The sequence below is a fragment of the Canis lupus genome, chromosome 14, assembly GCF_048164855.1.
Source record: "Canis lupus baileyi chromosome 14, mCanLup2.hap1, whole genome shotgun sequence".
Lineage (NCBI taxonomy): Eukaryota > Metazoa > Chordata > Mammalia > Carnivora > Canidae > Canis > Canis lupus.
In genome coordinates, this window is record NC_132851.1 from 51,023,662 (window position 1) to 51,040,935 (window position 17,274).

Here is a 17,274-nt window from a genome sequence, read left to right on the forward strand (position 1 = left end):
TTTAACACCCAGTGCTCATCACAACAAGTGCCCTTCTTAATCCCCATCATCCACTTAGTCCCTCCACCCCCACCTCACTCCTTCAACCCTCAGTTTGTTCTCTTTTGTTAAGAGTCTAGAGTCTCTTATGGTTTGCCTCCACTGAGGGGCATTTTAGAAATCTGCCTATGACAACCATCTAGATCCTCCATTCTCCTCCAAAACTGTTTTGCTGAGAATAATTCTCTGGTAGTGATCTTCACCATCTTCATTGAACTAAAGCAGAAAAATCTTATAACCTTAAATGTTGCTGTTTTGGGCAGCCCGGGTGGCTCAGCAGTTTAGCGTCCGCCTTCAGCCCAGGGCATGATCCTGGAGTCCCAGGATCGAGTCCCATGTCGGGCTCCTGTATGGAGCCTGCTTCTCCCTCTGCCTGTGTCCCTGCCTCTCTCTCTCTCTCTCTGTGTGTGTGTGTATGTGTGTCTCTCATGAATAAATAAATAAAATATTTTTAAAAATAAAAAAATAAATGTTGCTGTTTTAATAATGCTTATATGATATTAACTACATGTCAGGATTTATAGGAACTTTATATGAGCTTTATAGACATGTTTAATCTTCACAACAGTGGATGCTCTTGTTAACTCATTTACAAAGCACCTGAGTCATAGAGAAGTGTCTAGCCAAAGGTCACACAGCTATTAAGTGGTGGAAATGGGATCTGAGACTCAAGAGTTTGGTTTCAGAATTCCTGCTGATAACCATTCTGCTATTCTACAACTTGACTATAAGCTGGGATGCAATGTTGTCCAGTCTCAGCATGTTATGACATTAAAACAAAACATTAAAAACATAAAACATTAAAAACATTGAGCAACAAAAACAGAAATTCCAACATTTAATTATCATTAAAAGATTCTGTTGAAACTCTACAGCAACATGTTTTGTGTCTCAGAGCCTTTCATTTGCCAAGTCTCCCCTTCAAATGTTCTCTGAAACACAGCCCAGGCTATTTTTTATTTTCTTTTTCCTTATTTCTCTGTTAGATCCTTATTATATGGGTTGACTTGGTCTTCTGGCTTCATTCTTTATTATCTTGTTTATTTAGCCCATGACCTGAATTTTACAGAGCAAAGGGTAATCCTGGAATTAGCCAAGACACCAGGAATTTACCTCATTTCCTCCTAACTGTCCCATCTGATTCTTCTCCCTATTTCTGTGTCATAAGAAAAACATAGAATGTGTAGACAGAAGTCTCCTAAGTGAGGAGGGGAGAAGGAGAAGCTGAGCAATCAAGAGAAAATTCTCTTTTGGTGATGGGGGATGCGGAGGGGAGAGAGGACAGGAGGCTAGGAACACATAAGCTGATAATCCTGGTCTTTGTCACATTCCAAGAGACGCGTGACTATTGTGCAATGTCCCTACGGTCACAGATGAGGCTGCCAAGTGGAGAAGCTTCCTTCTCATATCTAACTCATCTAGCTCTTTCCTCTGAGGCTGTGAATTGGGTTAAAGCACATGGAGAATCAGGGAGAATGAGAGATGCTTCGAGTTCTCCAACCCACTCTGCCAACCAACAGACCCCGGGTCCACACTTTGCTTCCAAGCCTGGAGTCTGTTCACCAGAAGCTTACAAGAGCTGATTCAGGAAAGACATAGCCATGCTTCATCTCTCTCAAAGTAAAACAACAGGACTATTAAGTCCTGTAGTAGCTACTTCGCAAAATCCCTCCTCCAATGGTCCCTCTAATCTGTTCCTGCTGCCAATACCCTCATTCCTCTGCCCTGATCTCTTCAACTGTCCTGTAAGTCATACCTCATTTCCTATCTTTTTCTCCACCTCAATCCACTTCATGTACCACTGCCAGTTTAGCCTTCCCCAATGCCAATCTGATCTTACCACTTCCTTACTCAAAAATCTCAGTTGTTCCCCTTTCTCTGTAAACTCTCCTCAAAACCTTCAAGACTCCCAAGCCCTTTTTCTAGACATATTCTTCTACATATATTGTGTGATCCATCTAAAACAGATAACTCACTGATTGCCAAGCCCTCTGTACTTCTCTGCCCCATGCCTCCTACTCCCATCATTCCTCCTGCCTCTGAAACCTTCCCTCCCCGCCTCTCCCATGGAAACAAATTCAAACACTATCAGAAATGACCACCTCTTCCAAGAAACATATTCAGCTAATTACAACTGAGTAATTAGTAATTCTGAGTAATTAGTAATTCTTTCATTTCTCAAAGCCTTCATTTGATCTTCTTTATGGCATTTTTCTTATACTACCATATCCATACACCACTCAATTATTAAAAAGTACATGCTTTGAGAGAAGTCTTTTCTTGTTGAACTTCAAATATCCTACAGTGCCCAGCAGAAAGTCTTAAACAGGTACATGTTAAACATTCAGTAAGTAATATTTAAACTGAAGTTTGAACTTCTCTGGTCCTAATTTATTATCTAATTTATCGTTTTACATCTTTTGCTGGAATAAGCAAGACACATTCCTTTAAAGAGGGAGGAAGAAGAAAAGCAGTAGAGGCCCCTGAACTGGGTGGTCACAGTCATATACATTACACAGCTTGAATTTCATCAAAGCCCATGAGCATTTAGTCTCTGGGTGTTACCTCATGAGCAATGCTTTTAACTAACCTGACCTCATGCTTTTCAACCCTGTCACCTGCCACTGTCAAAGGGAGTGTGGCACAGGGCATGTCAAACAGGAAAGACAATTACATCAATTCAAGTTTACAAATACCCATTCAACACCTACTATGAGCCAGCATTCTGCTAAGTGCCAGGGACAGAGAAATGAACAACGATGATATGGCATGGGTGCCTCTGAAATATAATTCCAGTAGCAGTAGCTACCATGTCCTGATAGCTTATAGACCAGGCCCCAGACTCAGTGTCTGACATGCATTGTCTCACTTAAACCTCACAGCAATCCCTAGCATCACACTCACTTATAGTTGGGAAAATGGAGGCTTAAAGAAGCTTTGTATTTTGCCCTGGATTATCAGGCAGTAGAGCTAGGATTTAAACTTGGAGTTTATGACTTGGGTGCATTCTTAGAAGCACTTGCTCTGTGTCTTCAACGTGTTTCTGTTCTGCTCAAAATAGATTCTTGCAAAAAAAAAAAAATAGATTCTTGCTCCTTTTATTCTTTGAGTCTTGCAATGTAACTTTGGGGGCAGGTATGCATAACATAAACAATCTTCCTTTGCTTTGCCCCTGGAAATTCCACACGTCCATAGAGCAGTCTCTCCCTGGATTTCTCCAACATTCCTTCATCTACAACTTTCAGATTGAGAGAGCCTGTGGGCGGAAGCAGTGCAGGCTCATATATATATATCTTAAAGATATCCCTTACAACTTTTTCGGCCCTGATATCCTTGACTGTGTTTCATCCATTTCCGTTGTATGGGTTTTTGCAAATCCCTTCAAATCCTTTGTTGAACAGGTAATGCATAAGTAAATCAGCTATGCCAAATATACCTGCTCAGTTTGTCACATGAACGTAGGCTAATAGATGCTTGATATGTGAAGAAGCCTCAGAGAATGTCTTCTCTAGTTTTCTGTGGAGTTTCATTTCACTCCACAGAAATGCTTCTTTGGGGTTATTGGGTTCCTCACTCCTACTGCTCTAGAGTACACTCCTATAATTCTTTTGCATATAGAGTGTTCCTGGAGCATTTCTCTGAAGAATGGATTCTCTGATTAATAAAAATTCAATTTCTTATTTGAACCCTTGTACATTACTGATCAGAATATAAAATGGTAAATCACTGTTGAAAATGGTATGGTGGTTCCTCAAGTCATTAAACATTAAATTACCATATGATTTAACAATTTCATTTCTGGGTATATACCCAAAAGAAGTGAAGGCAGGGATTCAGATGCTTGCACACTCATGTTCACAACAGCATTATTCACAATAGCCAAAAGGTGGAAGCAATGCAAGTGTCTATCAGTGGATAAATAGATAAACAAAATGGAGTATACATAAAAAATATTATTCAGACTTAAAAAGGAGGAAATTCTGACACATGCTACAATAATAATGAACCCTGAAGACATTATAAGTGAAATGAACCAGACAAATAAGGACAATTACTGTATGATTCCACTTAAATGAGGTGCCTATAATAGTCAAATTCATAGAATCAAAAAATAGAATGGTGAGTATCAGAGGCTGAGGAATGAGAAGTTATTGTTTAATAGGTATATAATTTCAATTTAGGAAACAGATGGAAATGTCCTGGAGATGAATGGTGGTGACGGTTGCATGACAGTGTGAATATATTTAATGTCACTGAACTATATATCCTTAAAAGTAGCTAAAGTGGTAAATTTTATGTTATGTTTTGCCACTATTTTTTTTCAATTTCTCACTTAATGGAAGAGGAATCTGAGTTTCAAGGTGAAGTGGTTTGCCGGAGGTCACTTGGCAAAGTGAGTGGCAGATTTGGGAGTAGTAGAACTCGGGGGTACTGGCCATCAGGCCATGGCTCTCCCTGTTGTAATATTCCTCCTCCTGGGTATAAAGGGTCCAGAGGAGACTTCAGGGAAACTCCAAAAATCAACATCTTCAAAAATCAACATCCTCTAGAATCAGGAAGTATTTCCACAGAAGCCCATTTTCCTCCTCTGTGGCCTTGCTATCTTCATTCCATTTTTTTTCTTCATTCCATTTTTGTCTCTCTTTTCTCCATGAACCAAATGCTCTTGATAGTCAAAGCAAGCATGGTCCTCCTGGCAAGGCCCTGAAGTGCAAATACAGATAGAATGGGCTCCAATGGAAAACGTATGTAGACAGGAGTTTTTTTGTTTTCTCCAACTCTCTTGGCTCTAAACTGTTGGATTTCATTCAAAGTACTTTCCAGCCCTACGTAGGCTCCTAATGCAAGAGTTTTGTTTTCCATGTGTGTCTTTCCTGAGCTTGCTGGTTGTCTCCCATGGATGCTCCTGGCTGCTATGCTTCTGCTGCCCTGCCTGTTGAACTTGAACAGTGCCTCCATTATTGGAAAAGCATGCCCTGGCAAGCTCTGAGGGCACATCCTGTCCGACCTGAGAGAAGGCACACCCTTGGGAAACAGGTTGTTTCACCCACTGCAAAAATATCTGCTCCCTTTGCTCGCTCAGTATACCAGGACTAAGACCTCAGAGCAACATAAGTCAAGACTTTACTTGGTCTTTAGATGGAGCAAAGGCTTAACCTAGGGTAAGAAGGCAAAGAAAGGTGTTTAGAGTTTGAAAACCACCCTGAAAGCTAAGATGAACCTTCCACAAGTGGGTCAGCTAGTGCTGTGAAGGGAAACCATTTTTTCAGTCTTTAATCAATAAATATGTATGGAGCATCTCTCATGGGCTAGACACTGTATTAGGAGATGGGGATATCTGACAAATGACAGAAATAAGTCCTCTGCCCTCATGGAGATTATACTCCAGGGGAGGAAGCAGATAAGTAAGGAACAACTAAATAAGAACATGTTAGACTGTGAAGTGCAAGGGAGAAAACAGTGAGATGATGGTGGTTAGGTTAGTAGGAGAAGGAAGTTATGCTGCTACTTTAGATGAGGTGGTTGGAGAAGGCCACCATGAGAAAGCTGAGACCACCAAGAATCTAAGCTGAGACCTGAAAGATAATAGGAATATATGAAAAGCCAGAGCAACATATGCAAAGGCTAAAAGACAGAAAGAAGGTGCCATGTGTGAGGATCAGAAGGGCCACTGGCATGGCAGGAGGATGGGAAGTAAAGGAGATAAGAGAGGACTTATGGGTCTTGTTGGTGACCCTACAGTAGAGAGTTTAGCTTTTATTCAAAGGAGAATAAAAGGAGGCCTTTGAAGGTTTAAACATAGATGGAAATGATTCTGAACAGACTTCACCTCCTTAGGTGAGACCTCCCTACTCTGATCATTCAATTCTCTAAATTACTGGGTCTCAATTTTAAATAAGCCCATCTCTTCTCTCTTGCTAAAGAGTAGAAATTGGGCTGTCAGAAATTCCAGAGACCCATGAGATTCCTGAATGAACTGGGCCATGTTAAATCAACTTGCATGTTTCCATCCCTTCATCTGCTTTTAAGGTGTTGGAATTCGGCATTAAAAGCCTCCTCCTGTCTGAGGCCTGACAAAGTAGGAAGAAGCTCAAGAGCATGTCATTGATCTCACTACATCTGGAGTAAGATCAGGCAAGCTGATCTTTAAATTAAAAGTATAGATTTCTTTCCATGCCTCCTCACACTTAACTAAAATTAAGCAATAGGCCTTGAACTGGCGAACAATGCATTCCTCAAAATCTATCTAGGCATAATTTATCAAAGCTACAATTAACCTTAATTGAGGCTCACCCATCTGCTCCCCATTGCCCTGCCTCACCCCCACCTAGAGAGGAAAACCCAACCCACTCCCCACCTGTAACCCAGAAAAATAGAAACTGTTTTATGAGAACATATGAACCCAGAGCCCTTTTACGGAGTAATCATCTATGTCCTATTCCCTGTAACACTGGATTGGGCTTTGGGGTATGGAAAACAGGTTGACATCTGGAAGAAATGTAAGGAAATATATGTTCCAGCTGGAAAGGTAGGATTCTGGCCCATTTTCCTTTCCACCGAAGGATTGTCTTTCCTTGGTCATTTAAAGTATTCCTGGCTCCTTCCTGACTTCTTTCTTTTCTTTCATTTGTCCCACAGATATGTTTTTTCAAGCAGTTAATATATGTCATGCAAAAAATGTCTTTTATGAGTCTTTTCTGGATGATATAGTAGAAAAGCTTGAATTCTGAAGTCGGAAGACCTCAATTTTAAGTCCAGGGAAATTTTGCTTGCCTGGAGCAAATAATTTCACTTCTCAAAATTTTGGTATCTGTTTTGGCAACCTAAAGGCTGCCCTGAAGATCAAATATAATAATGGGTATGAAAGCTCTGTAAATCATAAACTGCTTCAAAATGATAGTTGGCTTGGGAGGATATTGCATTTGTTTTAAGACAGATCTCCTTGTGGTCGCTCACAACCTCTAGCCAGGGGAAGCTAATGGAGACTTCACTTGTACATGCTCCATCCAAGCCCCCTTGAGCAGTCCTAAACATGTATTCCAATGGTCACATGTCTTTGTAAAGTTTGGGAAATAATGATATTTTAAAAGTAATTGGAAAACGTAATATGTCTTCCCTCTCCAACTTTTTCACCACCCATCTTTCCCTACTGAACAGTGATGAGTGTCAATAGGCATTTTTGGTATCTGGCCAAAGAGAAGTTGAGTCAGGGATACATGAAGTTTGGACTGAGTGGCACATGTTTCTGTAGTTGGCAGTCACTTCCATGTGTAGTTAGGTTATCACCAGGCCTACTAGAATAGGAATGGCTTCCAGGAATTCTCCTGACTCTACAATGTCAAATTCATTTGGCACCATAACATCAAAGTGCAGGGCCAAGGGCAAAATTGTGGTATGAACATGTCCCATGGTACTCAGCACTCAGTAATGGAAGAGCAATAAGATTTGAAACATATGGGACCAACAGCTAGTTTTCAAAAAGCTCTTTGAATTATTAGACGTATACAATTGTAAGTAGAAGATTCAGTTCTCTTTTACACCTAATTAAAAGTTTGCTACTATCAGAAATATACTTAATAGTACAATGTACACGAATATTAAACCACCAATTTTTTTGTTGTTGTTGGGAATCTTGCAAAATAGAATGGATCACAATTCCTACGGTTTACAGGTCATGAACCTGTGGCAGTATTACCAACAGCAAGCATATCTGTATATGAAGTCAGATGTTTATCACATCAAATCAGTTCACCTCTTAGCATATCTGACGCTCTTTGTGCTAACAAAATCTGTTGGTTGATGAAAATGAATACAACGTTCCCTTAGACACAGAAAAATGGCCAGATGAAGCAAATGTTCTGCCAAAACTCCCACACGTATCCATTCATAAATCAATGTAAGTAATATACTTAGATTACATGATCTTGCAGGTCAGTACAAGAAACAAGTTAAAATTGTTCTTCTGTATGCCTTAACTGAAGATTAATTTTGCATATTTTTTAGAATTACTGATCATATAAAAATTGTCCCAAAACTTTACAAAGGCATATTGGGCAGTACATGAATAAAAACATGTCATTTTTAAAAATTTGATGTTTGTAATATTTGCCAGCTTTTTTACAATTGAAAATTGCTATGAATTCTTGTCTCGTTCTAAATATTTATTTTGTGTTTTTTATGCATGCTTAACTTAGTTCTCTTTTTTATTTAGAGGGCCCCCAAATTATTTAAACTTTAAGCCCATCAAAGCCTAGGTGATTTGATGAAAAATGTGATTCCTCCACCCTGATGTAAACACAGGTCCGGTATCCCTAACTCATGCACAGCTACGCCCTTCATGTAAGAGCTCTGAAGCCAAGAGTGCACAGTGCAGATGGCAGGGCCTGCCACCCAGGATAAGAAGCAGAGCATCCCAGAGTCTGCCAATGAAAAGATTCTAACTAATGGGTTCCTGGAATTTAGGGTTGGGATACGATGCCAAGAGAGGGGAAGGAAGGAAGGAAACTGAAGTGGTTACCAAGGCAAATGCCTCTCAGATAACAGCCATATAGAGCCAGCTTACAGTGAAGATATTAAAAGATTGTTTATACATCTCACCCCACACTACTATTTCAGCGACAATAACTAACCATAGGGAAATACCTATGTGGTGGCAAATGTTAGTTGTCTTCCAAAATCCATCTTCCTCCTTCCCTAGATGTCAATTTTAAGCCAAGCATATAGACACTTATGTAGAGATTCCACTTCCCTGCTTCCTTTGTGACTGGCTGTGGCCACATGACTAAGTTCACCAATGGGATGTGAGCAGGAGAGCTGTGTGTGACTTGTGCCTGGCTTGCTTTTTAAAAGAAATTGCTTCCTTTGGCTTTTTCCTTTCCCCTCCCTGCCAGCTGGGAAGTGACAAGTCTTATTTTCAAACATGCAGATAAGAACAATGATTTGAGCCAGAAGTTCCCAACTTTTCAGTTCATAGTACCCTTAGTATCTCAGTAATTTTATCACAATGCTGCTGGCCAAAAGGAAGAATTAATAGTTCTGTTTATTAAGTAGCTTTGTCCAAACAACCTAATAAATACTTATGTCCTAACAACTTCATGTCAAGAACTGTGAAGGGTCCGAGATTTTACCCTATTGGTAAGCTAATGAGTTAGCCAACCACATCTCATGGAGGTTGACATGAGACTCCTGGGTCGGAGAGAAAGGAATGCACTACTCATGGCAGCAGCAATGCTCCATGTGACAGCATTAATTTGGTTTCCTGAGCTTCAATTCCATGGGATTATGTGACGAGGGCTGTGTGACACCTGCACACACAGTGGGTTGTGTTACAGGAGAGGTAACCTGAATCTCAGGTTACCAAGCTTTGGCAATCTGAGTCTTTTATAATGAGCAGTAAGCCTGGCTGATCTCTGCCCTAGAGGGAGACATTATTTCTATTAAACTAGACAGTAAGTAGACCTGCTCTTTGTTCCAGATGGAGTCATTATTTCTGTCTTCTAAGTCTATTAGCTATACAAACATCAATTTTGGGATCAAAGATAATAAGTGCCTCTTGCAATATGATGCTTACAATAGATGCAAAACCATGACAAATACATGGAGCATCATCTCCCAACATTTAGAAGCCATTTGCAAAAAATATATATTATGCATAAATCAAAAAAAAACTAGTTTTACTTTAAAACAACTGCAATCACTTGGTAATGGGATATGTGCATCCGCTGGACACCACACAACTCCTCAAACCTTGGGATCAGATTAGATACCACCACCCCATTCTCTCTTCCACGCTTATTTTCTCATCATAGTTGCTTTTTATCATAGCAACCACCAAAGACCTAGCCTCACAAAGGTATAATGTCATCAAAAGGAAGTAGTGTAATACTTTCTCAATGTTGAAACTGTGAACCAAAGCTAGTAGCATATGCAGTGTCTGTCAGATATTGAGGATCCTTTGTTTTCCTCAAAAGGGGAACATACCCTGTGGTTCTCCTGTAGGTTCACTGAAGCTCTCTGGGACCATTTGGTGGTGCATGGTTTGGGAACTACAGCACTAAGCAATGGTGGAAGAAGCGCTTGATTCTGAGTGGCCTTACAGAGTAGATCTGTCTTGCTAGCCTAGACTAAATGGATTATTCTACCCAAGAGATAAAAAACCTTCTATCTTCTTCCAGTTGAATTTGTGGGGCTTTTTGTTGTAGTAGCACCACTTTTATTCTAACTAATACAATCTCCTACATAATTTTGGCCATGCCTCACTATATAGTATTTGATGACATATGCACTTACACTGTGAAAAAAATTTTTCCCATGTGTTTCTTTTGTCTTTACGACCTCAATCATCACCTCAATCAACATTTATTGAGCCTTCTGACTATGCCCCAGCCCTGGGCTAAGCATCCTTTCAAAATCCAAGTGCACCTATGTTCGTCAATCTCCTCAGCTGCAAGCTCAGCTACTCTTCAGCCACATCTAAAGCAAGGCCCCGTCCTATCCAGCAAGTAGAATTTGGACGTCACACTGATGCCTTACTCCCAGGAGTAGCTGGTGCACCTTTGCTGCTGGCCAAGTTTGGGCCTGGAACCCAGTGAGTGAGTTGAACAGAACTGAGTGGATCAATCTTTTTTTTGCCAATCTGATTAGGACTAAGACATTTCAGACCAAAACTCAACCTGACACACCCAGCAAGACATAAAGAAAAGAAGCACACAAGCAGCAAGATAGAGAGCTCATTTGTTCAAGTGCTGAGCTGGCCTAGACTGCTACTGGGGCAGTGAGCCCTGTGTGTCCTTGAAAAAAATCACAGGAAAGGAAGCAGCCTCTGGCCCATCAGCAGCCGAAGGGAAAAAAAAGAAGAGAGGTATCTGGACCCTGGGTAGCACTGGGAGAAGCAGGCTCTGTGTCCACTTCTATAACATAGGTGAGGTGTGTGAGTAAGTGAGCCCTGACACCCTCCAACTCTGCAGCATGGGGAGAGAAGAGAGTGAAGAGCTCCAATCCTCCCACCACCCTAAGTGAATGACATTTTAATGCACACTGATCACTAGTAGATTTGACCCAATAAGAATCTTAGAATTTGAATAATCTTTGCAATTTTTTCTTCTGGAGGGCAGCATAGAGGAGAAAGATGAAAGATGGCGGAGCTTGGCTCTCCTAAAGACTACATTGTGTAATATATACATTTTTACTGCTACAGGAAGAATTCATTTACCTAAAGATTTCAGAAGGATTGAAATAAAATATGACTTTTGGTAAACTTTAAATAATCTAGAGAATTTATCATGATCTGAGACCAGATATCTGGTTTTAAAATCAATCATTATGGGACACCTGAGTGGCTCAGTGGTTAAGTGTCTGCCTTCAGCTCAGGGCGTGATCCGGTCCAGGGATTGAGTCCCTCATCAGGCTTCCTGTGGGGAGCCTACTTCTCCTTCTGCCTATGTCTCTGCCTCTCTCTCCGTGCTTCTCATGAATAAATAAAAATAAAATCTTAAAAAAAAAGATGATGGAACTTAAGCACAGAAAAATTAAGTAATTTGCTCAAGGTCAAATTAAGTAATTTGCTCAAGGACTGTGATTTTAATTTAGGTACTCTGATGTCATGGTCTATGCTCTTAACTCTCATACTTTATAAGCTCTACCAAAAAAGGGAGAGTGCGTAGAGGAAGAAGCTGTCAATGAGCAGTGTTTGGCAAGGGTGTAAGAAAAATGCATTCTTCCTAAATGTATAAATTGCTACACATTTTTTAGAAAATAATTCAATGTGCATCAATATTTTAAACATACCTTCCTTTTGACAGCAACTCAACTTCTAAGAATTTATCCTAATGATTTCAGAGTTCAGAAACATAGAAGACTGTCTTTTAGAATGTTCACTACTATAGTGTCTGTAACAGTGAAACCCTGGAAGTAACCTAGATGTCTATCAAGAGGGGATTACCTAAATAAATTATACTACTCCTATATGGTGCAGCCAACAAACAGGATCATGGGTATCTAAATTTTCTAACAAGAAAGCCACTGTGGTCCATTATGGAACCACTAGGATAAAACTTTTCTAGTCATAGGGCTGGCCTTTTATGGGGATAAAGTTGGTGGTTGCCTTGTAATGACATTTGAGACACAGAGAAGTTCCCTGCCCACTTTTGCTTCAAAATACCACTCCCACTCATGACCAATATTCTCCCACAGATCCCTTTAGGTTGATCTTTGCTCCCTGTGCTCTCCACTGCAGTGATACTCTGGGAAGCCATAACCAATTATCTCTAACTGCTTATGATAAAGGTATTAGAAGCTAAGGTATGTTGAAGGCAGCTTTTCTTTCATAAGAGTTGGTGTGGTAGCATGAGAACATTAAGTACTTTCGTGAAATTCTAAAACATAGAAACCAATACAGGGAAAGGGGGGAAAGGGAGCTAAAGTTGGTTGAGCACCTCCTGAGGACAATGAACCCCATCTCATGTGTGGATGAGATTCCAGAACAAGCATGTCAAACAAAAATTGCATATTATCAAAATGAATCTTGAAAATTCCTTAAGTCACTCAGAAAATACTTTATATAGAGAGAGTCATATGTATATTTCATCAATGTGAAACATACATCTTACATATGTGATAAGCATTACATATTAAAATATTTCAGGGTGTTTTATTACATAAAAGAGAGAAACATAGGGGCACCTCGTTGGCTCAGTGGGTTAGGCGTCTGACTTCAGCTCAGGTCATGATTTCAGGGACCTGGGATCAAGCCCCACATTAGGCTCCTCACTCAGGGGGGAATCTGCTTGTCCCTCTACCCCTCCCCAACTTATACTCTCTCTCTCTCAAATAAATAAATAAAATCTTTTAAAGATATATATATATATATATATATATATGGTTTACATATATATATATGGTTTATATATATATATGGTTTATAAAGGGCAAGTGTTGTTGAATTTACGTAAGTTATTTGTGTATGTGATCTAGTTCCTACTGTATATAATTTAATACCTTCAACAACAGTGAAAGGTGATCACTTTAGCCTCATTTTGTAGAAAAGTAACTGAGGCTCTGAAAGGCTAACTGATTTTCCCAAAGTCACACAGCTAGTAAGAGCCAGACACAGGACTTAAACTCAGATTTTCCTAGCTTCAAGGTCAGTTTTATCCACTTGATCACAGTGCCATTCTTCTTGATCCCTGCTCCAACAAGGGTCAGGAACCCCCTCAACTTGTGAACTTCAAGATTTTGTCCTAAAATTGGCTCTGGCCTTGACCACATGAATGGTAGTGCAATTACTGGATCATTCAGTAATTCTATTTTTAATTTTCTGAGGAACTTCCATACTGTTTCCCACAGTGTGCGCACCAGTTGGCATCCCCACCATCCCCGCCAACAATGCATGAGGGATCCTTTTGCTCCACACCCTCATCAACGCCCATTGTTTCTTGTTTTTTTGTTTTTTGTTTCTTATTCTAGCCATTCTGACGGGTGTGAGATGATATCTCATTGTAGCTTTGATTTGCATTTCCCTGGTGGTGAGTGATGTTGAGCATCTTTCCTTGTGTCTGTTGGCCATATGTATGCCTTCTTTGGATAAGTATCTGTTCATGGTTTCTTGTCCATTTTTAATTGTGTTATTTGGGTTTTTTTGTATAAGTTCTATATATATTTTGGATACTAACCCTTTATCAAACATGTCATTTGCAAGTATCTTCTACCATTTAGACTGTCTTTTAATGTTGTTCATTATTTCCTTCACTGTGTAGAAGCTTTTTATTTTGATGTAGTCCTAATAGTTTATTTTTGCTTTTGTTTCTCTTGCCTTAGAAGACATATCTAGAAAAATGTTATAGCTGATGTCAGATAAATTATAGCTTGTGTTCTCTTCTAGGATTTTTATGGTTTCAGAGCTTACATTTAGGTCTTTAATCTATTTTTATTTTATTTTTGTGTATTGTGTGAGAAAGGAGTCCAGTTTCATTCTTTTGAATATAGCTGTCCAGTTTTCCCAATACCATTTATTGAAGAAACTTTTCCCCTTTGCATATTCTTGAGTGCTTTGTTGAAAATTAATTGGGTGGCTCAGTCGTTAAGTGTCTGCCTTTGGCTCAGGTCATGATCTCGGGAGTCCTGGGATAAAGCTCTATGTCGGGCTCCCTACTTAGTGGAGAGTCTGCTTCTCCCTCTGCTCCTTCTCTCTCTCTCTCTCTCTCTTGCTCACTCTGTCTCTCAAATAAGTAAGTAAAATCTAAAAGAAAAAATTAAAAAATGAAAATTAGTTGACCATGTTATAGTTTATTTCTGGGCTCTATTCTGTTCGATTGTTCTATATGTCTATTTTTATGCCAGTACCATACTGTTTTGATTACTACAGCTTTGTAGTATGTCTTGATAACTGAGATTGTGATACCTCCAGTTTTGTTCTTTTTCAAGATTGCTTTGGCTCTTCGGGGTCTTTTGTGATTCAATATAAGTTTCAAGATTATTTGTTCTAGTTCTGTGAAAAATGTTGGTGGTATTTTGATAGGAATTGCATTAAATGTGTAGACTAGTTTGGGTAGTACAGATACCTTAAAAATATTTTTTCTTCTAATCCATGAGCATGGAATATCTTTCCATTTCTTTATGTCATTTTCAATTTCTTTCATCAGTGTTTTAGTTTTCAGATTACAAGTCTTTCACCTCCTTGGTTAAGTTTATTCCTAGGTATTTTATTATTTTTGGTGCAATTGTAAATAGGACTATTTTCTTCATTTATCTTTCTGCCATTTCATTATTAGTGTATAGAATTGTAACAGATTTCTGTACATTGATTTTATACCCTGTGACCCTACTGAATTCACTTATCAGTTCTAGTGGGTTTTTTGGTAGAGTCTTTAGGGTTTTCTACATGCACTATATGCCATCTGCAAATGGTGAAAGTTTTACTTCTTTCTTACCAATTTGGATGCCTTTTATTTCTTTTTGTTATCTGAGTGCTCTGGTTAGGACTTTTTTCCCTGCATTGAATATGATGTTAGCTATGGGTTTTTCATATCAGGACTTTATTATGTTGAGGTATGTTCCCTCTAAACCTACTTTGTTGAGGGTTTTTATCATGAATGGATGTTGTACCTTATCAAATGTTTTCCCTGCATGTACTGACATGATCTTACAGTTTTTAACCCTTTCTCTTATTGATGTGATGTATCACATTGATTGATTTGTGAATAAATCCCACTTGATTATGGTGATTGATTTTTTAATGTATTGTTGGATATGGTGTGCTAATATTTTGTTGAGGATTTTTGCATCTATGTTCATCAGAGATATTGGGTTGTAGTTCTCTTTTTTGTAGTGTCCTTAGCTGGTTTTGTTATCAGTGTAATGCTAGCCTCATAGAATGAATTTGTGAGTTTTCCTCCCTCTTATATTTTTTTGGGATAGTTTGAGAAGAATGGTATTAATTCTTCCTTAAGTGTTTGGTAAATTCACAATTCACCTGTGAAACCATCTGGCCCTGGACCTTTGTCTCTTGGGAGTTGTTTTTTTTTTTTTTTTTTTTTTAGTTTCTTGGGAGTTTTTGATTTGTCATTCAATTTCATGCACTTTTCCTTATGTATATTTTACTTCAATTAATAAGTTTTAAAAGTATATGTAGGATGCTACCATTTGTGCAGAAAACATCTCTGAAAGTATAGTAAGAAAAAATTGTCTATTTCCTGTGAACAAGTAAACTGTATAGTGGGGAGAGAGACTGGGTGGCTGCAGGGCAGAAATGGAAGGAAATTTTCATGTTATACTCTCATACTTTTGAATCATTTTAATTAATTCAAAAAGTTAACTTATTTTCTGATAGTTTTTTTAAATCATTTTTTCAAGAGTAAGTTTACACTGGGCATGCTGCCCAGAACAATTATGTTTTTGTAAATACAATGTTTTATTTGGGAATTTTCTAGAGCACTCCAAAGTGTGTCATCATAAACTGTGACTTGAGGTACCTTTATTTAAAAATTGCTGCACTCTGAGGTAACTTGCTCTCCAGGTGAAGAACATACAACAATATCAATTGTCAACATAAGAAAGATTTTCATAGCAGAGTCTTGAGCATCTTGAAAATGAAGAAGGAATGGTTCAGGAAATGCTGACTATTTCAAAAAGCTGAAAGGCAACTGGGATTCAATTTGTAATGGAATTTTACATTATGCCCTCTAAAAAAGAAAAGCTTGCCCTTCTCTCCCTGTACATTTGAATCCATTACAAACCCTTGCGGTAAGTTTTGTACACTGTGTTTGCACATGTCTGTGTATCTGTGTTATTTCTAGTTCAAGTCCAAGACCCTTCCATCAACAAGATCTTCACATGTCATATGAGTTGATGGGGGTAAGCTATCCAAACTCTCCATGACTTCCATGCAGGGCTGAGGAACCCTTTGGAGAGAACTCTTCCTAAAGGAAGGAATCCGATAGAACAAGCTTGTGCTCACAAGTAGAATTTGGTGGCTGCTACTTGGCTTAGTGTCTCAGCCCAGGATCCCCATATATTCATGTCAGAGTCCTATGGGGGGAAATAACCAAAAGAGCTTTCAGTTAAAGAACACTCACCCAATTTAAAAAGTGAAACAAAACAAAAATATCTCTATGGGATGGTAGAAGAATCTAAGCAACACTGTATTTGTTTCCTGAGACTGCTACAAAAATTACCACAAACTGGGTGTCTTGATATAACAGAACTTATAGTTCTGTTCTTCGCAGTTCTGAAGGCCAGCAGTCTGAAATCAAGATCTCATCAGGAGGACAGCACTCTCTCCAGGGGGCTAGGAGACCATTCATCCCTGCCTCTTCCATCTTCTGATGGCTGCCCTAGCATTTCTGGGCTTGTGGCCACATCATTCCAAGTCTTTCTGCTTTCATGTCACTTTCTTTTTTTTTTAAGATTTTATTTATTTATTCATGAGAGACACACACAGAGAGAGGCAGAGACACAGGCAGAGGGAGAAGCAGGCTCCATCCAGGAAGCCCAATGCAGGACTCGATCCCAGGACCCCAGGATCACGCCCCAAGCCAAAGGCAGACACTCAACTGCTGAGCCACCCAGGCATCCCTCTTTATGTCACTTTCTTATGTGTATGTCTGCATCTTCTCTGTATGTCTATTTTATAAGGATACAAATGATGGTATTTAGGGCTCACTAGGATAGTACAGGATAAGTACTTCCTCTCAAAAATTTTTACTTAGTCATACCTACAAAAACATTTTTTCTTGGAGT